Source organism: Convolutriloba macropyga, chromosome 12 (assembly GCF_964194025.1).
Source record: "Convolutriloba macropyga chromosome 12, txConMacr16.3, whole genome shotgun sequence".
Lineage (NCBI taxonomy): Eukaryota > Metazoa > Xenacoelomorpha > Acoela > Convolutidae > Convolutriloba > Convolutriloba macropyga.
Genome location: NC_134479.1, coordinates 17,256,177 through 17,281,699, shown reverse-complemented (window position 1 = coordinate 17,281,699; position 25,523 = coordinate 17,256,177). Strand labels below are relative to the sequence as shown.

The 25,523-nt window shown below is 33.1% G+C and overlaps 1 protein-coding gene and 1 long non-coding RNA gene across 2 annotated transcripts in view; one reads left to right on the top strand and one right to left on the bottom strand.

The window, feature by feature from the left end:
- Window positions 1–25,523, top strand: part of LOC142351164 (uncharacterized) — a 264,396-nt gene that overhangs the window by 14,819 nt on the left and 224,054 nt on the right. The gene's annotated exons all lie outside the window — the stretch shown is intronic.
- LOC142351067 (uncharacterized) lies at window positions 6,857–17,675 on the bottom strand. Its single transcript, XR_012760938.1, has 3 exons — window positions 15,262–17,675; window positions 9,560–9,681; window positions 6,857–7,070 (listed from the first exon to the last, which is right to left on the bottom strand). It is a non-coding gene; the product is annotated as an uncharacterized LOC142351067 (long non-coding RNA).

Below are 25,523 nucleotides of genomic sequence, written 5' to 3'. Positions count from 1 at the left end.
AAACCATTGCGCAAAAGAAGCGAGTCAGATTAGAAAAATTCCCATTATTCAAATATACCTGTACCAAACTCCATTTAAAGGGAAACAAAGGATTTATAATGACAAACAATGTTTGTTGGGTTATGGGTTTTTGCAAGCGGAATAAAAAGCGTTTAAGCGTTTTTAACTAAGTAGAAAAATTAATTTCTCAAAATTAGAGAAAAACTAAAATGATATTTTACAGTAGAATTTAGAGATTTACAGGATATATCTGATTATTAGACCAAGATGGTGATTTGTTTTTTTGGGAATGAAAAAGGGCTCAAAAATCAGCTGTATATATATATATATATATATATATATATATATATATATATATATATATATATATATATATATATATATATATATATATATATATGTGTGTGTGTATATGTATATATATATATATATATATATATATATATATATAAGCTGTTGTGTCAGAAATAGGTTGGGCATCCCGGGTTTCCCAGTGAATCCCATCGATGATGGATCATAGATTATTCATAAAAAGTCCACTTCCGTGGGTGAAAATTTGGTTTTTCATAAATCCATAGATATTTCATAGTACTTTTTATCATGAGAACAAACAACCCGGGTCGAGATGTCAGTGCCGTTTCAGCGCATTTTTTTTTTGTAAGAAGTGCGCTGAATGCGCTGAAATTATGTAAGAAAAGCGCTGAAATCGCTGAAATGCGCTGAAACTTTGAAAAGGCGATGAAAATTCAAAATTTCAGCGCATATTAAGCGCACTTCTTACATAGTTTCAGCGCATTTTGAGCACAATTCTTGCAAAAGTTTCAGCACTTTTTTCAGCAAAAGTTTCAGCGCAAATTCAGCATATCCGTAGAAAAATTTCAGCGCTTTTGAGGAAACGTAAAAACAATAAAATTTCAGCGCATTTCTTAAAAGGTTTCAGCGCAAATTCAGCATATCCGTAGAAAAATTTCAGCACTTTTGAGAAAACTTAAAAACAATAAAATTTCAGTGCATTTCTTACAAAGTTTCTTTCCAATCTTATTTCCGCAGAATAAGTATTTAAGCGTACGGTGACTGAAAAATAGAGTAAGAAAAATAGAATCGACAGAGTTGCAGATAGCCCTACTCATCCCCAGCTCCAACGTATCAGTTTTTTGTTTCACTATGAGCCAACGATAAGAACGTCTAAGTATAGTCTTTACCTAGTGATAAAGTGAAGAAAAAATTGCTGTTATGACTTGCACAGACGATTTTAGTTAGTGAGAGAGTTTGGTACGGGTAGCCTATGAGCAATCATTTGATAAGCGACAGTTTCTATGTCATCATCTTTGGTAACATTTCTGCCTATTAAGTAATCCAATCCACATCGTCCAATGCAAAGATGTTGGAACCTGGAATCGGATCTGGTATCATTGAAAGGCACGCATTGTTTTGTTTCTGTTTCCGTTATCTTAATTCTTAATGGGACGATAGATTCAGCTAGGAGAATTGCTGCACAAAACAACAGAATTCTGAGAGTCGTGACCATTTTCAAAGCGCTTGATTTCTTCCCGATAAATATTCATAGAAGTTCAGAATTGATTGTTTTTTTTGTGAATTTACGAATGACAAGCTTTTATAATTTGTAATAATTTAGTTTGAATAAAATATTTCATATAAAGATGCAACTTATGCAATATCAGTTAGCAGAAATATTGAAATATTATGTATTTTTCTTCTGCCGTTAACTAGTTGGTAGTACGAAGAGGGCTAAAACTACATAACTTAATTTATTTTATCGATAATCTCGTTTACAGAAAACGAGAGAAAACTTATTATCTCCTAGACAAAAGACAAACTTTATTTAACCAGTAGAAAATCGACGGCTTAAATTATAATTCTTCAGAAACAAACCTTCAGTTCTTACAGAATGTCTGCAGAACTGTAAAGACAGAAAATCTGCAAAACTGTCTTAAGCAGAATATCAAATATACTTAGGTGAAATTAGTTCAGTAAGCTTTCCGAAGTAACAACAAAAAGCACAACGCTTTGATTTGATTCTGTGAAATTCGGATTGATTAACGAGTGGGGACGTCTGAGCGTCTTTTTCAATATTCTGTTATGTTAGATTGTTTCACCTAAGATAAACAATTTTTAACGTAAAAGAATTTCGCAAATAAATCCTTTACTATTTCTATCTGAAAAACCCTAGTTTTTCAGGTACACTGATTCGGAAACAGTACTCTGAAGCTAATTTATGTGTAATAAAAGCAAATTGTAAAAGTATTATTTAACGCAATTTTGTGCTGCTATAAGTCAGGAAACTGATAGTAATATCAATCTGTTAATCTAGGCAAAAGAACTGATCCTAATCGTCAGTCTTGTGAGAAAAATTGACAGAAATAGAATATATTTAAGGAAAAGGAAAAATTAGGAGAAAGAATACAGACAGAAAATAATACAAGCAGGTGGAACAAAGAACAGTGAGTCTTTAATGAGTTTTTTGGGTCAGTGAGCCGGAATCTGGTGGTGTAGGCTGTGACCTACGTTCGATATTCGAACTCGAAGTCTGGACCTGCTTTGTCAGGGTCTCTGAAAAATTTGAGGAACCCTTGACAAGTAAGTCATTCATTTGTGCATTCCTCATATCTGGAGTGTTGTTAACATATGCTTTTCGAGTCATTTGTTCAATTCTGAGTGCAAGCGTTTTGATTTTTTCGCCTGAAACACGTGTGATGCTTTCAAGCAGTAATTTGGCTTGTGTTTGTGATTGTTGATTATCGAATGTTTTCTGAAATTTCCGGCAAAATGCCTGCCAGTTCTTTTTTTATGTCTAGTGGTAGGTGTGAATAGCATTGTTGTGCCGGTCCTACTAAGGCCGTTTGAATCAAGGCAATCCGTTTAAGGACCAGGCTTCATAAAACGGTGAAACAGTCTGTTCTGGTCCTGAGGTCATTACCATATTTGCTGTGATAGCATTTAAAAAATCCTCTGTGGTGTATGTAGGATCAGTACCATCGAACGGTCCTAGAAACTGTTGCATTGGCACTGAACCTCGGATTTAGAGTACATCATTGGTGCATTCCTACGGACAACAGGTGATGGCGTTTGTGTAGATGCCGCTTGTAAATATTACGGAGTTGGTGCATTTGTTGTCTGTTGTGCATTTTGTGAGTTCAATTGTCGAACTATGTTTACTAGTTGTTGTGGAGTAATTTGAATATTTTGGTTAATCCCTTGTGTGGGTTGAGTGGAATTATTTAGGGTTACAGGTTGTGTATTAAAGTGTACTGAATTTTGTCTGTTTAGCCGTAGGCGTGGGTATGTTTGTTAAAGGTGGAATTATTGTATTAAGTGGATCTGAATTTTGTGTTAATTCAGTCGAGTTTACCGGTTGCCTTTTTTGGTGATTTCGATACAAGTGGGTATCTGTTGTAGTATTTGTAGTTGGATAATTGTTGTTATTATTGTTATTATCTTCAAGATTTATTATTGTATTTACTGCGTGAGAAGAAAAAAGTGTTCCATCTTCTAGCAAGGTGGAATTAAAATCTGTTTCGGTGGTTTCATTCATTCTATTCTGCGGTGGTTGTTATGGACTATTGTATCCATATTTTCTCTTGGTGATGCTTCCAGGGAGGTATTTATGTTCTCTGGGATATTTGAACAAGTAAACGGATGTGATGAGTTTCCCCGTTGAAATTTGTAATTTCTATGTGTCTACGATTTAGTGATTTTTTTGCATAGTTTCTGAAGGTAATTCTGGAATATTTACAAAATTCTGGGGAAACCAGTTCTTATCATATATGTATTGTAGTGTTTCGTGTATTTTAGGTATTAGTTGAGGGTGAGCTTCAGAAATTTGTTGCGTGGCTGTGAAAATGTGTCTTACTAAGCTTTTCCAAAATCTGTGTATATACCAAGATAAAAGTGTGAGAGTATCAAGAAGGTCTTCTTCTGATAAATCTGCATCTTTTGCAGAGGTGATATAGACATTAAGAAGTTTATTAAATCCTTCAATTTCCTGTCGAGCGATTTTATGTACGCTTTCTTTACGAGATTGTGAAGCATTTGTGTTTAAACTTGTTTCAAGGCGTTTTAAGAATTCGAATGAAGCTTTCTTAAATTGTACCTTTCTATCTAGGGGTTGTATTTCTGAGTATATTCCTTTAAGGAATTCAAACAATGTATCTGATAGTGGACTAAATAGTGTATCATATATTAAAGAGGTATATTTGCCTGTATGTGGATCGTAAATAAATAAAATTGAGCCTTTTGTGAGTAGTGCTACGTAGTTTTCTATCAAATATGAGAGGAAGGCGGTTCGTGAAACCTGTGATGCCTTCTCTGGTAAAGAAAGAAAAGGTTGTTGTTCTAGTGCAAAATAGTGTGTTTTTAGCTGTTTTGCTATGTTTAATAATATATTTAATTGATCTTGGTGTTGGTAGTTTCCAACTTCAAAGGGTGCGATTTCTGGTATTAAGCGTCGGTTCTGTTGTGTGAGAACTGCGAGCTGTAACTCTTCAGAGTGTGTCTGGTAATTAAATGAAGATTGTTCAGGGTGGTGGTCAGATGTGAGGATAGTCAGCCATTTAGCCGAAAAATGTGATCTCTTGACCCCTGGGTTTTAAAAAAGGACTAAAAAAGGAAGCAAAGCTTTTGTATCTTCCGCTGCTTATTAGGCAGACCCGATGTGGGCTCCTTTTACAGCCTTACGGTATATAGAGCTAGGGCTACTTATTTCTACGCAATAAGTAGACTTACCTATATCTCTAAGACTAACCGACTCTGTAAAACACGATAGATGTATAACGTTTATTACGGTGATTAATACAAATAGCACCGGAGTCAAAGGTATACACATGGTGTATCTAACTAACTAATAGACTGACTATAGCGAGTTCAGTTCTCTCTATTTAAAAGAGAATAGTGTCTTCTCAGTCTCTGATTGGTTGAAGGTGTACGTTCAGTATTCCTACTGCTACAATAAAAGCAAATTGTAAAAGAATTATTTGACGCAATTTTGTGCTGCTATAAGTCATGAAACTCAACCTGTTAATCTTGGCAAAACCAACCCCATTTACAATTGTTTTCAATAATGTTTTTCGAGACCTCTTAAAATTGTTCTAGACCTCTTTAAATAATATTTAATGGAAACTGGTAATTCATTTCAGCGGAAATAATTTTTATAAAATTCAAATCTGAAGTATAAACTCATAGAACGTCTCCTCAAAATGTAGCTTGTAACTGGTGATCACCATAGTAGTATGCAAACTATTTAAATATAAGCTTTGTATAGGCAATTACTACATTTAGCTCAGTGGTTACGACTTGCAACGCAAATTAACTGTCACAAGTACCCACGCTGAAGTTGGAATCGCTTATACATCAAACCTTGTTGGCGGGAGTTAAGCTGAGCCTGTTATTTTTTATGCAGTAAAAATTACTCAAAGATCAAGTTCGGCCAATGTAAATTGGGACATGAACAGAGTACTGGCCATCCTAAAAACAGGATGTCTCTATATTGATTCAGCGCTGATTTACTATGCCACCAAGCTGCGGGGACTATATTAAACCTTAGGTTTAATGCACAACAATCAATGTAACTGCCTCTTTATGAAATTGGAAAAAGAAGTCCAGAAACCCAAATGTTGAAAAATTCATCAAATTGTATAGAAACCCCAACAAGAACTTTGTGCTACTTTAACCTATACTTCCAGCTCGCTTTGGATGCTTTGACAAAGTATAGTACTGTTCAATCAAGTTCAAATTACGTATCATGGGAATTCCTGGGAAGTATATGACTTTCGTACGAAAAAAAACTTGGCAATAAAACCCACTATATTAGAGTTGTTAGTTTAAAAAATTCTGATAAATGTCTCACAAGAGCTCATCAAACAATGCTTATTCAAAACTGGTTTTGCCTGGAAGAGAAAATCATTTTGATGTAAGCTCAAATCTGAACTGTAAAATTCAATTAACGTCTTATCAGAAATTATTGCGAAAAAACCCTCTAACTACTGCGGTATTGAAACAGAAAACCGGACGCTTTTCATATTCAACAACTTTCAATGGGATTTCTTTCTAGTTTCAATTTTGCAACTGTTTAATTATACCGCTGTTTGAAGATCCTCATCTGCAAGTGAGTCTATGAGTTATTAAAAGCTGCAATCTTGAGACTCGTTAACTATGTTAAGCAGCCAATATCAAATGGTTAAATTTGGATCTTATAATCATGACCATTTGCAATCCAAATGTCATTAAAAAAGTATTTATAGAATCAAAACAAAGCCAACAAAAAATTGCAAACTAGATATTTTGAACGAGTACAATTTTTTTGTGTTGTTTTTCAGCACATTTTCTTGTGAATGATCTATAAGAACTGGAAGACAGTACACTGACAGCTGCATTTTATTATATGATATGATATTATATTTCAAATTATATTGATCACATATTTTCTCCAACACATTTTCAAATTTTTATTTCGGAAATTTTTCAATATTTTCAAGCGCCTTTTCAGGTTTTTTCAGATGGTTTTTGAACGTTTAGCTGTGCAAGAATCATGCTCGATCAATTTCATGATCTCGCAAGATGTTGCATGCAAAATCTTAACTGAAAACGCGCGAGATTATGCAATATCTTGCAAGATTTTTGTAGAATCTTGCACGATATTGCAAGCATAGCATCCTAAAAGGCTCGAGAGATTCCAATTGTTGCAGCCGAGTGATTGCAGCCACTATAAAGAAGAACGTCTGAGTTTATTTCACAATGGTTTTTCTGGCTAATATTATTTCAAACACATTGTCAGACATTTCAAACCGATTGTCTTATAAATAGTGTATAGTATAATTTTGGTTTGATAAGCATAAAAAAATAAGTTAAAGTACATTCAAACTGAGAACTTGTAATCTGAAATTAATACAGTTTTATAATCTGAATACAAGGCTATTTTTCAAGGCTTGTGGCAGCTCGAGTCAATTCGAAAGTTTCGCGGTGGATAACATAATCTGTTCACGTCTTTGGGACGTGGGAACAAATTGCAATCGTTAAACCATGTGTCCAGGTTCTCATCGTTCCACTCAAAATTCCTGAAGACGATTGATTTACATGTAAGACAGTGGAAGAAAAAATTCAAGGAATACCCAAGAAATATACTATGTAAAGATTTTTAAAGAGGGAAATTCAGCTTTGAAATAGTTTTAATACAAAAAACAAAATTTATCGAGGATTTTTTTTGTACAGTAGCAGGTACAGATTTTCTTTGTGAGACAATTTCGTATCTAGGACCCATTAATTTTTGAATTTTTTGCTCACAACTGACTTTTGCGGGCTGATATATAAAATACTGATAAATTCTAAACTAAATATTTTGACTCATCCTTTTTTCCTTCGAACTGATGTCATTATTCTTAGTTTCTGCTTCTTTTTATATTTGCCATTAAAATTTTTTTGAATGAAATATGATTCGATACTTTTTTCAATCAAAACCTCAAAGATTAACGCAACTTCTTATCAAATGTGTTTTTTCTAACTAACCCTTTACATTACAAAATAAGCAAAATAATATTAGGTATGAATAAAAGTTTAATTTTTCATTATTTCCCAGTTCAAGCATTACGGTTCAAAAAAGACAATCTATTCGAACCAAAAACTCAAAATTTTTGAAATTTGGTTGTTTTGATTGACTCAGAGGGTGACGAAAAAATGAGCCGCTTGACTTTTTTTGGTATTTGTTGCTTGAACATTATTGCTTCTCACTTAAAATCAAATTTATGTACAATCACTATGTCTTGCAGCCTTTACTTTTGAAAATATGCTCCTTCCGAGTCTTAAAAAAACTAAATGCCTCAAATGGAATGAAATACATTCTGAGAAGTGACAACTTGCTTAATTTTACAATTTTCCTTCTTTGCGTTTATTCCAAAACTTTAGATCATATATAACGAATACCAATATAAATATTTTCATAACAATTCTTCTGTTTATAATCCGAAAAGTCTCTCTTATGTTCGCTGTGGAACGGATTCTCTCTCTCTCTCCTCTCTCCTCTCCTCTCTCCTCTCTGTCTCTCTCTCTATCTAGCTATATATATATATATATATATATATATATATATATATATATATATCCTCTCTCTCTCTCTCTCTCTCTCTCTCTCTCTCTCTCTCTCTCTCTCTCTGTTTCATTAATTCACAAAATGAAGTCAACTGTTCTTTGACAAACATTTGGCTTCCAATTAATTCAAATTCGCAAAAGTAACTGTGAATCCCGAGTTTAATTTATAGCACAGTTAAGTTTATTTTACCTCGTGCAAAGTATATTTGATTGCTCAATTTTTAAATTACTAGCTTACCATACTGGACGTTAAAAAAGTAATTCAATTCCCACACTTTTTGTTCTTTGTTCTAATTACCAGATCAAGAAGATCTTTGCTCAGAGCCTTACATAAATTGATTTTTACAATTTATGATCATAATGAGATAAGACTGAAGTTACTATATTAATAAGACAGGCAGGTTCTTATTCTGACATGATACGATAACGGACAAAAGTAAAACAGTCACTATGGTTTACACTGGCTCAGCAGTGAAATACTCTGGGTTGAATCTCCGGGAAAAAAGTTAGCTTATCTGTCTGATCCTCTCAATTTATTCGTGCAAATTAATATAGTCGTGTATAAAAATTGTGACAATCTTCGCTAAAACTCAAATCAACTGTTATAAATGATCTATCGATCTTTTTAGGTTTGCTTAGGCTTCAAAAAATGTCAACAATATGTGAAAAACGGATAACAATCATTATTGACGTTTAATAACAATATTTCGATCATTGGCGGTAAACGTTTCCTCTTGCTTTATTTTCCTTTAAAAAATACATTTTGAAAAATCACGGCCTTGAAACTTTTAATAATAAACAGGAATCCTTTATTTACAGGATACTTTCAGGAATTCTTTTGTATTTGTATCCTCCGACCCGTATTTCAAAAACACCTTTAATTCTTAATTTCATTGAAGAAGTCAATAACTTCATGTTCATAAATCATGTTCAAGTTTGAAATCATTGCTCCTATAATATTCAGAGCTTAAAAATTCCCGCGTCGAACAACAATTTGTTTGCATAGTGCGAAAAAGTTTCTTGATAAAATCCTTGTTCCACAATTGTATCTTAAATCTTAGTTGAAATTCTTGAGATTGTGCTTGAGAAACTCAGAGAATTAAAGTTTCCATAACATTTTTTCTTGGAATTTAAGACTAAGGCCAAGAACAATAACAAATGAAAGTAGAATTCTACAAACATCTGTTTTCAACGATTGGACTCCACAGTTATCCTTCAATTTTTTGAGATCATAACAGGTTTGTTTTCGAGTTCTTTGCATCAATTGTGTACAGTTTTACAAAAAAAACTCAAAATTTTTGAAGGATGTCAAAAAATGGAAAGACTGTCAAATGATGTCTTTTCGTTCATCTCATAGTCTTTTATAACGAGTAAAAATATTTCGTTGCAAGAACAAGAATAACCCCCTTAACCAATCGTTAACCGATCACTAAAAAGTAAGTCTCTTTGCAATCTCTCTGACATGTAAGTCTTTTTTGCAGCTTTGCACAGCGACCGACACGGTTGGACAGTTTGAACAGGTTCATAACATGCATTGGACGCCAAAAGACATAAAAAATAGGCCAAATTGTCATAATAAACGTCCTGTACCAAACTCCAAGTTTAATTTGGAACTTCAATTTAATCTCAATTCTTTTCTGCGTAATCATCTAGAAAATTGATAAACCTTGTTTTATCTTGCAAAATTTTGATAACTATTGTTGCAAGACTTGAAACATCTTGAAGAGATCTTAGTAGCCACACCTTGACGCAATATCTTTTCAAGACATGTTGCATAAACTTCTATGCGCATTTTGCTAAGATCTTTGCTAAAATCCTGGCACTTAAAAAAGCAGTCTCCGAAGCAAGTAAGAAAAGTATATTGGTTGACTAAATTTTGCGGTTGAAAAAACGGGCCAAAGTGGATTGTATTTTAACCCATTCAAGGATATTGCATGCTTGCATATTGCCAGACATCATGGCAGGATCTCGAAATGATTCACTATCTGTTAGTTTGCCTCATCAAGGTGTATCAAGTCTGGATTCACGGGGCACTTTTTTATTTGTTCACAGAAAAGGGCTATTTTTGAGTTTGTTTTCGACAATAATTATTTCCTGGAACGTGAAACGTATTTTGGATCTTTAAAGTCAAAGAGTCACTTTCCCCTCACCAATTTCATTGCGTTTATTCTCGGGTCAATATTTTTGCGTTATTTTTTGTAAGAAACGAGCTGAATGCTGTGATTTCTTGTAAGAAATGCGTTGATTGCGATGAATGCAGTGAAAGTGAAAAAAACATATATTTCACTGCACTTCACTGCATTTCCAACAAAAATTTACCGCAAAATTTGCCGCATTTCTGACAAAAATTCACAACATGGAAGAATTGCGGTGAATCCGTTGAAAAACACTAATTCACCATAATTCACCGCGTTTTTATTAAGATTTACCGCATTTTTTCCAAAGCTTATTGAATCTGATTTAAAATCACTGTAACGGCTGCTTTCCTATCAATGACAAGGAAAGTTTTATACCGCCCAGTTCGTTTTGCGGTTTACAAGCTGTCGGGATACTAAGTTGTGCAGTTCGCTTTTGTAACTTTATATCCGCTGTTCTGTAAATTACCGTTGCATTAAACGTTGTTTTATTAGTCCAAATATCTAATCGTTCAGCTTTGCTGAATAATCAAATCAATTGCTGGAACTACTCAATTAGTTCCAATTAAATAATCAAATAATTTTTCTGAGTTTTTGTTAATAACTCAATAATTCGGTTTGGGGCTATTCAAAACCAAAATTTGTATCCCTATAGGTTGCTCGCTGTTTATGTTTATAAACGAATCTAAGGGGGTACATTCGGTTTCAGAATTGAACACAATTCACGGAGGAGAACCCGTCTTTTGCCGTAAGCGGACTTGAATTGTTGATCAAAACAGAGGTCCTTCAATAGTCAATGGGGCCGAAGCCATAGAGACGACGTAGTATCTAGGTTTTTGGTTTGGAAAACTCAAGTCTGTGAACTGAAAATCTATTTTTCACCACCTGTTACTTTCAACGAACTGATTACAAGTAGTTCGTCTGGTCAAAGAAAAGAAATTTTTGTCACCCTTTTGTTCAGCTAACAATGGTTCCTTTATTTCCTTTCTCTCAAGTTACTCAAAGTTTCAAGACCAAATCGATGATGAGATAAATTACAAGTTTCACGTTAGCAAGACACAGTATTTTACTGCTCAAGAAAGATTGAACGTTTAGGCAGACTGGATTTTTTTGTGAAAATGGTTTTCCTAGTACTTTCAAAGCCAAACTGACTTCAGATAAAATCTCTGGGTTCTCTGCTCAAGCTAGAGCTCCCGTTTTTCCACAAAACTGAGCCCGGTTTCAATGATTACAACAGAGCTCAGGCATAATTATCTGATTGTTCACAGCAATCTGCGACACACACACACTTACTTTTTATTAACCTTTGAAGTGTGTGGAATCAGATCTATGCGGAATTTCACGAGTCTTGGAGAAGTCAAACTAACACTTTGTTGTTACCAGGTGTAAAACGCAATTTTGGTATACAGCAGTTTTAGTGACCTCGTTTTGTTAAGACTTTAACCCGGTCAGCCTGTTCGCACGTTTGGGGGATCTTATTACAAGTTTACAAATGCATGAAATTAAATATGAGAAACAAAATATGTCGAACTAAAAATTGTTCAAATGAAATCAATGTTTGAGGAAGTTGTTAATGCTCGGCCTCCATAATCACAAGAAAAATCATAGAAAAAGTGACAGTTGGGACAGTGGAATAAGAAGTTGAAGAAATGCGGGAGGGGAGAGTTTTCAACGCGCGTACGAAAGTTTCCTTTTTGTAAGAATACCGAGAACGCGGTGAAAATGATTAATTCACAGCGATTCGCCGAACTCGCCGCAAAATAGGATACAAGAAGTACGCGGTGAAATTGTTTTTCACCGCATTTCACGACATTTTTTAAGAAAATTTACCGCCAAATCTCTACTCGGGGTGCTTCACTAGCAATTGAGCCACTGATTTTCGATTCAAAGTAACAATTGCTAGAAGATAAAAACATATTAAAATAACATACTTCAAAGATTTTGATTTAATTTTCTCTTATGCTAATATAAACTTGGAGTTGGTTACTGGTTCCAACATTTCCAAAATTTTAGCACCAGTAGTTTCTATGCCATTGACTCTGGTCACGTTTTGCCCCGATAAGAAATCAATTTGATGAAAGCGCCAGCATATGAATACCAAATTGGATCTACGTATTTTATTGACAGGCTCGCATTTCTTCGCGGTCTCCAATTTTAAGATTTTGATGGATGTTAGATTAGTATTTTCAGCAAACAGAATTGGTACCAAGCAAAACAGAGTGCGGAGGTACGCGGACATAATTAAACACTAGACGATTAATTCAACATTATTTTTTCTTATATTTTGAGCTATGCAATTTTGTAAATCTCTAGATTTTGAAACAATTTAATTTAGCACAAAATAACGCTTTGCTAACTTTATATGAGTTTTTATTCTTTTTTTTTCGTTCCAAGGAAATCATTCGAACTGTTTTCTATTGTAGTTTCAGAAGTTCATGATATCTCACCAAATAACCAAGATTCATTTAGCTTCTGTTTGTTGTTATGGAGAAGTATTCACCATGAAATTTTCATGTATTATAATTTTGTAGAAAAAGCTTTAGTCATGGAATTTGAATTTATGAAGATGTTGTAGTTTTATATAAATTTCACTTTTCTTATTTAAGATGTCAATATTCGATAAAATTCAGGTTCTTTGAAAAAATTTCAAGTCAATCTGGGCTGAAAATTTGTGAGGACTGTCAATTTGATAATTTTTTCTCAAATATTGTAGTAATATTTTATCCCTCTACCTTAAGAACATTGATTGTGAGTAACAATTTTAACAAATGCAGAGGTAAGAAATAATCTGAGTAGATTCAAAAATAGATTCAAAAAACTTAATCTAACCTGTAACCTAAATTTTGAAAGATTACTTCTGAAAAAAAGAAAAAGTGAAAGAGAAACAATTTCAGTGATGCATGTTTAGGCTTTGGGATAATCTAAACTTTTTCAAGAAGAAAAATATTTTTTTAAAAACTCTTGATCAAATTGATTCCTTATTTTCTAATCACGGTAATTTCGGCAATTTAAGTTTTCATAGTTTCAAGGCTTTAAATTTTTCCAGTAGGTTCTTAAATTTATTAAAATCAGAAGTTAGAGTACTGTCCTTCTGTGAAATGTTTTACTCTTCTTTTCTGATCAAGGGTTACCTCTATCAGAAGATCTTCAATGTTTTGTGCTTTTCAAACGCCGAATAGACGCGATTACCTCCGGGTGGCGGCACAATTAACTCAGTACTACAATTTAATTTCGGTTTCTGAAAACTTGTTAGCTTATCTGTTTCACTCGTTTAATTTACTCATACAAATCAGCTTAATGATGTAATATATAAATGACAATATCCACTGAAACTCAATTCAACCCTTATAAACCTATCTGTCACTTTCGTACAGTTAAGGCATTGAAGAATGTCAGTAATATGTGCAAAATAGAAATCAACCCTTACTGCCCTTTAAAATCAATATTTTAATTATTGCCGGCCAAAATTTGAAAAAAAACATAATTTGAAAAATTATGAAATTAAAAGTTTTACTAATTATTATTATTCAAGTTCTTTTATATTTGCATCCCGCAATCCACATCTTGAACACATTTAATTCCTAAACTTACTGACTAAATCAATAAATTCATCTTCATAAATCATCCAGTGTTTCCAATCAATGCTCTTATGCAACTTTTAGCTAAGAAAAATCCCGTCTCGAACCACAAATTGTATGTATATGGCACACGATAAATATCTTGTTCCAAAAAGTATCTAAATTGGCGCGAACGCTATAATTGAGCGATTTGAGATTCAGTTTGAGAAACTCCGAGAATTAAAGTGTTCAATATAAATTGTCATGGAATGCAAGACTAGGGCCAAAGAGAAATAACACAAGATAATAGAAATCTGCAAACTTCTAGTTTTAGCAATTCAAACTAGCAGTTGTCCACCTATTTTTCCTAGATTATAGTAAAAAATGAATTGCGTTCAATTTTTCACAAAAAAAAAACAAAAAACTTGGAAAAGATATCAAAAAGTCGGAAGACGGTCAAGTGATGCCTTTTAGTTCTTCTCATAAGTTCAACCGTTAGTAGAATTGCTTCTTTACAAGACAAAATTTAATCCAGTTGGCCAATTTTAAACCGATCGCTAACAAGTATGTCCTTTTTATAATCGCTCTAGCAATTAAGCCTTTTTTCATCTCTCTAATATGTAAGTCTTTTTGCAGGTTTGCACAGCGACGACATGGCGTGACAGTTTGAAAAGATTCTTAACATTCATTTGACGCCATTATACAAAAAAAAATCAGCCAAATTGTCACCGCAAATTCTGTGTATCAAACTTCAAGTTGTAATCAATACTGCGAAAGCGTCAATTTAATGCCAATTTAAATCTGGATATTGGCCCAGAGACTTGGTATACCAGTTGATATCTTGCAAGATTTTGATAACTCTCGTTGCAAAACTTATAGTATCTCGTCGCGATCTTAATTGATACATATTGACGCAAGATCTTATCATAACATGTAACCCAAAATTCTAGGCGCATTTTGCGAAGATCTTGATAATTCTCAACACTTGAAAAAGCAGTCTTGGAAGCAAGTCAGAATTATAAATTTGTTTGTTCAAATTTACAGTTAAAAAACTGGTCAATAAGGTGGATCAAAATCTCTGTTTTCGTAATATCCACGCAAAGCTTGCAAGCTCGCATATTGTCACATTACACGGCAAGATCTCGGATAGATAAACCATTATTTAGTTTTTTTCTAAAGAAGAGATTAGAGTTTGGATTCATATTTTTTGTTTATCAGCTGCAATGAGATTGTATTTTTTGAGAATTTTAACGAATTCAACATATGTCGATCAAATTTTGAAACTTTATAGTCGAAGATTTCACCCTCTCAAATAGCATTGTGTCTATTGCTTCATAACCAACTGAGCAGCTGATGTTTGATTTGAAGTAGGGATCGCCAAACAATAAGAACAAATTAAAACTGCTTTCTTTAAAGATTTTCCTTTTTCCTAATCGTGTCTTATACTAATATAAACTTGGAGTTGCGGTTACGGATTTCAGCATGCCGAAAAATTTAGCAGCAGTAGTTTCTATGCCATTGACCCTAGTCACATTTCGTCCAGATAAAAATTCCATTCCATAAAGACCCCAGCATATGAATCCCAATTTGGAATAACGCCAATCCAATTTATCGACAGGCTCACATTTTTCTCCGGTTTCGGTTTCGAAGATTTCGCTTGATGATTGGTTAGTTTTTTCAGCGCATAGAGTTGCTACCATAAAAAACAGAGTGCGGAGGTGCAATGCCATAATTAAAGCACTAGATTTTTAATTCGAAAGCGATCTCAAGAATAAATTAAGTTGTACCAGTTTGTAATAAAATAATTCTTCAGAAAACAGCAACTCGCTAACTGTGAAATTTGAGTTAGTTTTTGTTTGTTCTTCTCGTAGTGAGATTATTGGTCTGAGAGGGCGACGGTTTTAGCAGAAGGATAAAGATTGCAAGAGTTAAGTCAATAATTATCCCTTTGAAGATAAAGCGGGTAAATTTTTCGGTTCCATAACTTAGAAAGACAAATAATACAGTTTATTAACCTTGAAAACTCTAAATCACAATTCAGCAAACAAAAATTTCAGACACATTAGACAATTGCAGGTAATAGAAAGCCAAGATCAAAATTATCAATCTTTCAAAGCAAATATTCAGTTCTACGCGTTGCCTGCAAAAGTAAAGCCTCAATTTATTGCAAATTCAAATTAAACTCCTGGGAAGCTGATATAAACTTTCCAGGGTCGCCACAACATTTTATGATCCATATTTGCCATTAAAAATATTTCATATCATGATCTTACTATGGTACCGATAGGTTACAATCTAATGGTTAACCTACAACAATGCAATTGGAAACTAAAACGCTGATTCCATAACTCCTTAATGACTTCATCGAAAGTTGTTCTCCAAGCCATTAAAGTCATAAAACAATTATTCTATAGTAACGATGTACCATTTTATATTGGTAATGGAGCTACCATAAAATGATCATTCTATAGGAGCGATGGCAAAAATTTATGTTCACGTTATGTCAACGAAGACTCCATTTTACGATCATGCTATGGTAACAAAAATACCACAAAATTCGATTAAATAGAAACGTTGGTACCATCTTATGTTCTTTTTATGGCTACGATGGTACCAGTTTATGATCGTTAAGGGAGTAATTTTATGGTCGCATTAAGTTGTTATTATGTGGAAATCACAGCAGCACTCCTTAACAGTTTTTCTAAATTCTTTGCTTTGCGAGCACAGCGATTGATGAAAGTGAAAGAACGCGAGTCAAAAACTTTTTTTTGGCCCAGCTAGTTGACCAATCTCAAAACCCATGTTTCCAAATAATGGTAGAGTGTACTAAAATACTGGTTTTTTCACACATCAGCGTCAAAAACTAAACGAAGGCATATTATACTCGAAAAAAAAAGATTCAAGTTAAAATAAATTTCGTAGCATGACAAAAAACAATTGAATAGAGGTAACTTCATACTAATCATGCTCAAAAACATTAATTATTGTCTCAACAGAAAACTGGTTTTCTATGTGTAGTGCCAAGTTCTGAACATTGTTTGAAGCTCCAAAATAGATTAATGCTGTTTTTTAAACCACATTAAACAAAGAATATACGGCAGCAAAACCGTTATTTAAACATATTTTGATCAGTAAACATTAAAAAAATTTGCTTCTAGTTTGGGACAGCGAATCTGTCTTTAGACCTGAGGCTTATTAAAACTAAAGGATTTCGATTTCAGCGATGGGGCATTGTTATAATTTTTCCGTTTGTTTACAGTACCACAGTTGAAAAAATGATTTAATTTTCTTGGTGTTTTTTTATTAATTAATCGCAACATTCAGCGCGTTTATTTTATTGGAATGTTACATATAACACAGTTCAAACCGCGCCCGAAAGATGTTAAAAAATATTTCAAATTTAAGAACCCACCAAACCTCTAAAACAAATGAACAAACAACAAAATATACACAGCTTATGAAATCACATTTTGAGACACTTGTCTATAACCAAATTACCCATCCATGCCGTTTTCAACTATAAAACTAAACAGACAGACCGAAATTTCCTGTGATTCAGGCTATGAACTGTTCAAAGTTTGATGCGTTCAAGTTCTCGCTGGATAATCCTAAAGAAGATAACCGTCCCGACCAAATGCGATATGATCTTTGCTTCTGCAAGTTATGAAAACTCTCAGGCAGACCGAAAAAGTTCATCACCCATACTTTGCGTTGCTCGTGTTTAAAGAAAAAAAATCAATTTTTGACAAATGGCATTATTTAAATGTTCTGTTTGTGGAAAAAGTTGAAAAAATTATTTTGTAGATGCACATTTTTTGACTAATCGCAATATTGATTGCAGTTTTTTTCATTAAGAATTTTGGCATAGATCACAGTTCGCACCGCCCCAGCGCATCAAAAAATGTTTCAATGCTAAAAGTTGTCCAAAGACTTTTTGTCATTTCTCTGTCTATTTTTCTGAACTAATAATCATCATTGGCGTTTCTGTTTAACAAACGATCAGTCTCCTAAAGCCTCATAGTTAGTAATGGAGACATCGTTACCATTAGATGATTCGTACGATAATTTTCTACGGCAAGTTATGGCAAGAAGGACAAAAAACTTTCTTGAGAACTATAATAGAACTCTTTTTTGAGGTGCTTGGACACTGTAACCTGTCTCTTCTGTTCGATTGGGAAAAAGTTCTTTTCATCATATTGTAAGCATTATTCCATAAAAGCCATAAATGGCATTCTAAGGTAAGCATGTTTAAGTTATGGTGGGCAATCCGAGAAATCAAATTTGGTTCGGTCAAAGTAAACAACTCCCGATAACGGCAGAGCACAGCAAAGATTGTTCCAAACCTTCTTTTAAAATCATTAATATCAATTTCTTTTAAGAGTATAATTGTTTTTCATGGTTTGTAAAATTTATAAACCGTGCTCAACTCGATGTTTCCAATAGCTTCATTGAGATTTTGTACAAAAACACGGCTGACAAACGTGATAAATAACAACTTGCTACTGTTTTAACAAATATGTTATCGGTGTTTTGACAATTGACACCAGGCTAGTAAGAATTTGATACCAAACAGTACTGTGGGTTACCGGGAGGTCACAATATGTCATTTCAGGTAGCTATGGGACGTTTTGGGCCGCTTTACGACCAGTTGTCATTTGAATTCACCCCAAAATAACAAAAGTCACCAAATTTTGAAATTTTCAGAATTTCAAAAATTCCAGACTTTTTGAACCGGGCAACGTTGACAAAAGGAGTGACGCAGTGAGGGTTCCCTTGACGATTTTAAGGGTTCCTTTTTGACATCTTTTTCAGCTGATTTTGACTTTTTTTCGGCTATTATTGACGTTTTTTTGGCTTTTTTATGGCCAAGATTCGGATTAAGACATTTCATGGCCAAGACTTCCACAAGACTGACAAATCTAATCAGTCTATGATCATAACCCTGAAACAGTACTCATACCTGGACCTGCAACTTGACCTGCAATTAGACTGGGCGTTAAGTACGGGTAGTATAACGCAGAATCGGACTCTGATCGCAAAAAACGGGTGCAAAAAGTTTCTAGTCCTATTTGAAAGTGCTTTTTATATTTTTTCCTTCTTTTAGGCTGGACAAAATCTCATTTCTAGTAATTTACTTCAAAGGACTGATTTGTGTCAATTCTAAGCTTTTTCATTCAACCAAATGAAAAGGAACTATTCGAAGTGAGGTGATAAATACCTGCTCTATACGTAAAAAGTTAGATGGACTGATTTGTTTCAATTCTTAGCTTTTTCATTCACTCAAATGAAAAGAAACTATTCGAAGTGAAGTGATAACTACCTGCTCTATACGTAAAAAGTTAGATGGACTGATTTGTTTCAATTCTTAGCTTTTTCATTCACTCAAATGAAAAGAAACTATTCGAAGTGAAGTGATAACTACCTGCTCTATACGTAAAAAGTTAGATGGACTGATTTGTTTCAATTCTAAGCTTTATCATTCAATCAAATGAAAAGGAACTATTCGAAGTGAAGTGATAACTACCTGCTCTATACGTAAAAAGTTAGATGGACTGATTTGTTTCAATTCTTAGCTTTTTCATTCAATCAAATGAAAAGGAACTATTCGAAGTGAGGTGATAAATACCTGCTCTATACGTAAAAAGTTAGATGGACTGATTTGTTTCAATTCTTAGCTTTTTCATTCACTCAAATGAAAAGAAACTATTCGAAGTGAAGTGATAACTACCTGCTCTATACGTAAAAAGTTAGATGGACTGATTTGTTTCAATTCTAAGCTTTATCATTCAATCAAATGAAAAGGAACTATTCGAAGTGAAGTGATAACTACCAGCTCTATACGTAAAAAGTTAGATGGACTGATTTGTTTCAATTCTAAGCTTTATCATTCACTCAAATGAAAAGGAACTATTCGAAGTGAGGTGATAAATACCTGCTCTATACGTAAAAAGTTAGATGGACTGATTTGTTTCAATTCTTAGCTTTTTCATTCACTCAAATGAAAAGAAACTATTCGAAGTGAAGTGATAACTACCTGCTCTATACGTAAAAAGTTAGATGGACTGATTTGTTTCAATTCTAAGCTTTATCATTCAATCAAATGAAAAGGAACTATTCGAAGTGAAGTGATAACTACCTGCTCTATACGTAAAAAGTTAGATGGACTGATTTGTTTCAATTCTAAGCTTTTTCATTCAATCAAATGAAAAAAAACTATTCGAAGTGAAGTGATAACTACCTGCTCTATACGTAAAAAGTTAGATGGACTGATTTGTTTCAATTCTAAGCTTTTTCATTCAATCAAATGAACAGGAACTATTCGAAGTGAAGTGATAGCTACCTGCTCTATACGTAAAAAGTTAGATGGACTAATTTGTTTCAATTCTAAGCTTTTTCATTCAATTAAATGAAAAGAAACTATTCGAAGTGAAGTGATAACTACCTGCTCTATACGTAAAAAGTTAGATGGACTGATTTGTTTCAATTCTAAGCTTTATCATTCACTCAAATGAAAAGGAACTATTCGAAGTGAGGTGATAAATACCTGCTCTATACGTAAAAAGTTAGATGGACTGATTTGTTTCAATTCTTAGCTTTTTCATTCACTCAAATGAAAAGAAACTATTCGAAGTGAAGTGATAACTACCTGCTATATACGTAAAAAGTTAGATGGACTGATTTGTTTCAATTCTAAGCTTTATCATTCAATCAAATGAAAAGGAACTATTCGAAGTGAAGTGATAACTACCTGCTCTATACGTAAAAAGTTAGATGGACTGATTTGTTTCAATTCTAAGCTTTATCATTCACTCAAATGAAAAGGAACTATTCGAAGTGAGGTGATAAATACCTGCTCTATACGTAAAAAGTTAGATGGACTGATTTGTTTCAATTCTTAGCTTTTTCATTCACTCAAATGAAAAGAAACTATTCGAAGTGAAGTGATAACTACCTGCTCTATACGTAAAAAGTTAGATGGACTGATTTGTTTCAATTCTAAGCTTTATCATTCAATCAAATGAAAAGGAACTATTCGAAGTGAAGTGATAACTACCTGCTCTATACGTAAAAAGTTAGATGGACTGATTTGTTTCAATTCTAAGCTTTTTCATTCAATCAAATGAAAAAAAACTATTCGAAGTGAAGTGATAACTACCTGCTCTATACGTAAAAAGTTAGATGGACTGATTTGTTTCAATTCTAAGCTTTTTCATTCAATCAAATGAACAGGAACTATTCGAAGTGAAGTGATAGCTACCTGCTCTATACGTAAAAAGTTAGATGGACTGATTTGTTTCAATTCTAAGCTTTTTCATTCAATTAAATGAAAAGAAACTATTCGAAGTGAAGTGATAACTACCTGCTCTATACGTAAAAAGTTAGATGGACTGATTTGTTTCAATTCTAAGCTTTATCATTCACTCAAATGAAAAGGAACTATTCGAAGTGAGGTGATAAATACCTGCTCTATACGTAAAAAGTTAGATGGACTGATTTGTTTCAATTCTTAGCTTTTTCATTCACTCAAATGAAAAGAAACTATTCGAAGTGAAGTGATAACTACCTGCTATATACGTAAAAAGTTAGATGGACTGATTTGTTTCAATTCTTAGCTTTTTCATTCACTCAAATGAAAAGAAACTATTCGAAGTGAAGTGATAACTACCTGCTATATACGTAAAAAGTTAGATGGACTGATTTGTTTCAATTCTAAGCTTTATCATTCAATCAAATGAAAAGGAACTATTCGAAGTGAAGTGATAACTACCTGCTCTATACGTAAAAAGTTAGATGGACTGATTTGTTTCAATTCTAAGCTTTATCATTCACTCAAATGAAAAGGAACTATTCGAAGTGAGGTGATAAATACCTGCTCTATACGTAAAAAGTTAGATGGACTGATTTGTTTCAATTCTTAGCTTTTTCATTCACTCAAATGAAAAGAAACTATTCGAAGTGAAGTGATAACTACCTGCTCTATACGTAAAAAGTTAGATGGACTGATTTGTTTCAATTCTAAGCTTTATCATTCAATCAAATGAAAAGGAACTATTCGAAGTGAAGTGATAACTACCTGCTCTATACGTAAAAAGTTAGATGGACTGATTTGTTTCAATTCTAAGCTTTTTCATTCAATCAAATGAAAAAAAACTATTCGAAGTGAAGTGATAACTACCTGCTCTATACGTAAAAAGTTAGATGGACTGATTTGTTTCAATTCTAAGCTTTTTCATTCAATCAAATGAACAGGAACTATTCGAAGTGAAGTGATAGCTACCTGCTCTATACGTAAAAAGTTAGATGGACTGATTTGTTTCAATTCTAAGCTTTTTCATTCAATTAAATGAAAAGAAACTATTCGAAGTGAAGTGATAACTACCTGCTCTATACGTAAAAAGTTAGATGGACTGATTTGTTTCAATTCTAAGCTTTATCATTCACTCAAATGAAAAGGAACTATTCGAAGTGAGGTGATAAATACCTGCTCTATACGTAAAAAGTTAGATGGACTGATTTGTTTCAATTCTTAGCTTTTTCATTCACTCAAATGAAAAGAAACTATTCGAAGTGAAGTGATAACTACCTGCTCTATACGTAAAAAGTTAGATGGACTGATTTGTTTCAATTCTAAGCTTTATCATTCAATCAAATGAAAAGGAACTATTCGAAGTGAAGTGATAACTACCTGCTCTATACGTAAAAAGTTAGATGGACTGATTTGTTTCAATTCTAAGCTTTTTCATTCAATCAAATGAAAAAAAAACTATTCGAAGTGAAGTGATAACTACCTGCTCTATACGTAAAAAGTTAGATGGACTGATTTGTTTCAATTCTAAGCTTTTTCATTCAATCAAATGAACAGGAACTATTCGAAGTGAAGTGATAGCTACCTGCTCTATACGTAAAAAGTTAGATGGACTGATTTGTTTCAATTCTAAGCTTTTTCATTCAATTAAATGAAAAGAAACTATTCGAAGTGAAGTGATAACTACCTGCTCTATACGTAAAAAGTTAGATGGACTGATTTGTTTCAATTCTAAGCTTTTTCATTCAATCAAATGAAAAGGAACTATTCGAAGTGAAGTGATAACTACCTGCTCTGTACGTAAAAAGTTAGCTGGACTGATTTGTTTCAATTCTAAGCTTTTTCATTCAATCAAATGAAAAGGAACTATTCGAAGTGAAGTGATAACTACCTTGTCTATAGGTAAAAAGTTAGATGGACTGATTTGTTTCAATTCTAAGCTTTTTCATTCAATCAAATGAAAAGAAACTATTCGAAGTGAAGTGATAACTACCTGCTCTATACGTAAAAAGTTAGATGGACTGATTTGTTTCAATTCTAAGCTTTTTCATTCAATCAAATGAAAAGGAACTATTCGATGTGAAGTGAAAACTACCTGCTCTATACGTAAAAAGTTAGATGGACTGATTTGTTTCAATTCTAAGCTTTTTCATTCAATCAAATGAAAAGAAACTATTCGAAGTGAAGTGATAACTACCTGCTCTATACGTAAAAAGTTAGATGGACTGATTTGTTTCAATTCTAAGCTTTTTCTTTCAATCAAATGAAAAGGAACTATTCGAAGTGAAGTGATAACTACCTGCTCTATACGTAAAAAGTTAGATTGACTGAAAACATTCCTTTCCTTCTTTCTCGGTGAAGGCAAGAAAAGTAAAAGTCAACCATAATGCAAACTTTTCTGAATATTTTCCATATGTTCCCCACCCCAACTTAGTGGTTGCATATTATTTGCACCCACCCCCAGACGCACGTGCCATATTTTTACATAATGATTTACTGTGTAGTGGCACGTGCACTAGAAGTAGGAGTTGCATAACGTACTTTTTAGGGGGGCACAAACGAAAAAGATACTTTTTTCAATGCAACAAAGCGAAAAAAAATGCTGTTTACAATTCTCTTCTGCCCTCTGAAGCGACTTATTAAATGATCCTAATTTGCATCCAAAAAAACTAAATGAATCAATGAATGATTGCAGGCCTTTGGCCATGAAACAAAATTTGGAAATATCTTGAAAGTTTTTTTTTGCGATTTTTGGTAGGAAGACATAAAAATATGTACGAAATTCAGGATTCTTGAATGTTTTCATGACTTATGGCGTCTTGGGATTTGCTTCACTTTTCTTTCTTTAGGACTCTATTTAAGTTCCTGTTAGCAGCGAAAACTTTTACAGGGTGAACTTTAATGAGACTGCTAATAACCAACTCTGCAATATCAGCTCAATCAACAAATTTAAATGTAAAAATTTGTTACAGTAAACAATTATCAATAAAAATAAGTAAAGCAACTTTGAAATTTAGAACCCCTGTAGGATTTCCTATAGGAGAGCGTTTCTCGACATAACTTGCATGGTTATAAAAGTATTTTTGTATTTCCTCGGATTTGCAGAAAGAAAAGAGTTCACTGATTCTCCAGTGTCTAAGACAGGATTGAAGTAAAGTTTCCAGTTTATACAGTATGATTTTGGTAAAAAGCAATTAATGGTAAAACAACTTTTCGCTTGAAATAATTATCGACAAAAAGCAAGAAGGGAGTTTCCATGTCACCTTTTTTTCAGTACAACTTCGGATTTTTGTTGAATTTCTAGGCTGGCCGGAAGAAGTTAGGGGATTAGTTTCACTGGGTATCTTTTATGGTGAGTTCAATTTACTGATTTTATCTTATTAGAATGAAAGTACAGACTACACTTACTATGGTGGTTAAAATTCTCGGATCCATTCTGTATCGCGCACTGCTCCAGCTTAGTGAGCACAAATTTTTATGAGCCCCAGACTCACGTGCTATTTTTTTACATAGTAACGTGCTAAATAACAACATAGAATTTGTAACTGGGGGTCATAAAACCACTGGTCCCAATTCTCTTTTGTTGGTTTTTAAAATTTAATCAAATTATTCTGTTTGATAACATGGATGATTTAACTCTCACCGCTTTGTTTAAGGTCTTAAAAGAAAGCCTGTAAGCCGCATCCATTTTTTCCGTGAGTATTTCTAATTCTATTCCGGCAAAAACGTACCGAGCAGAAGAACGATTCACACGTATATAGTGGTCTGTCAAATTTTGGTTTCTGAGAAAAACTCCACCACCCTAGTTGAATTTTTATGTTTTTTGCAAGTATTTATATATATATATATATATAGATATTTAAATATATATATGCATATGTATATGTATACATATTTATATATATATATATATATATATATATATATATATATATATATATATACATTCATACATACATATATATATATATATATATATATATATATATATATATATATATATATTATATATATATCAGAGCTAAGCACTTCAACTAATCAGTGCTAGATTGGAAGAAAATATGCCGAAAATTTACATTTTTGCTAGAATGCCTGCAAGATTTTGCCAATTTGGCTTCCTGATGAAACGAAATTGCATTTTCCCGATGAAAAGAAATTGCATAACATTTTCAAACTGGGCTCTATCGCTTACTTCTAAATGTATCGTGCACTTTGGCTTTTGTTGGACCAGTGCATAAAAAAACAAGGAAAATATTCCCGAAAAGAAAACAATTTTAGTGTTAATCAGATGCGCATTTGGCCATGCTTTACGAGACAGATCTATTCTTTAGTAACAAATTGTGTGACTGATTGTAAAACTATCACAAAAAAAAATATGATTGTATCTGCCAAATCCTTTGACGGTAGTTCACTAATTTTTTGACGTTA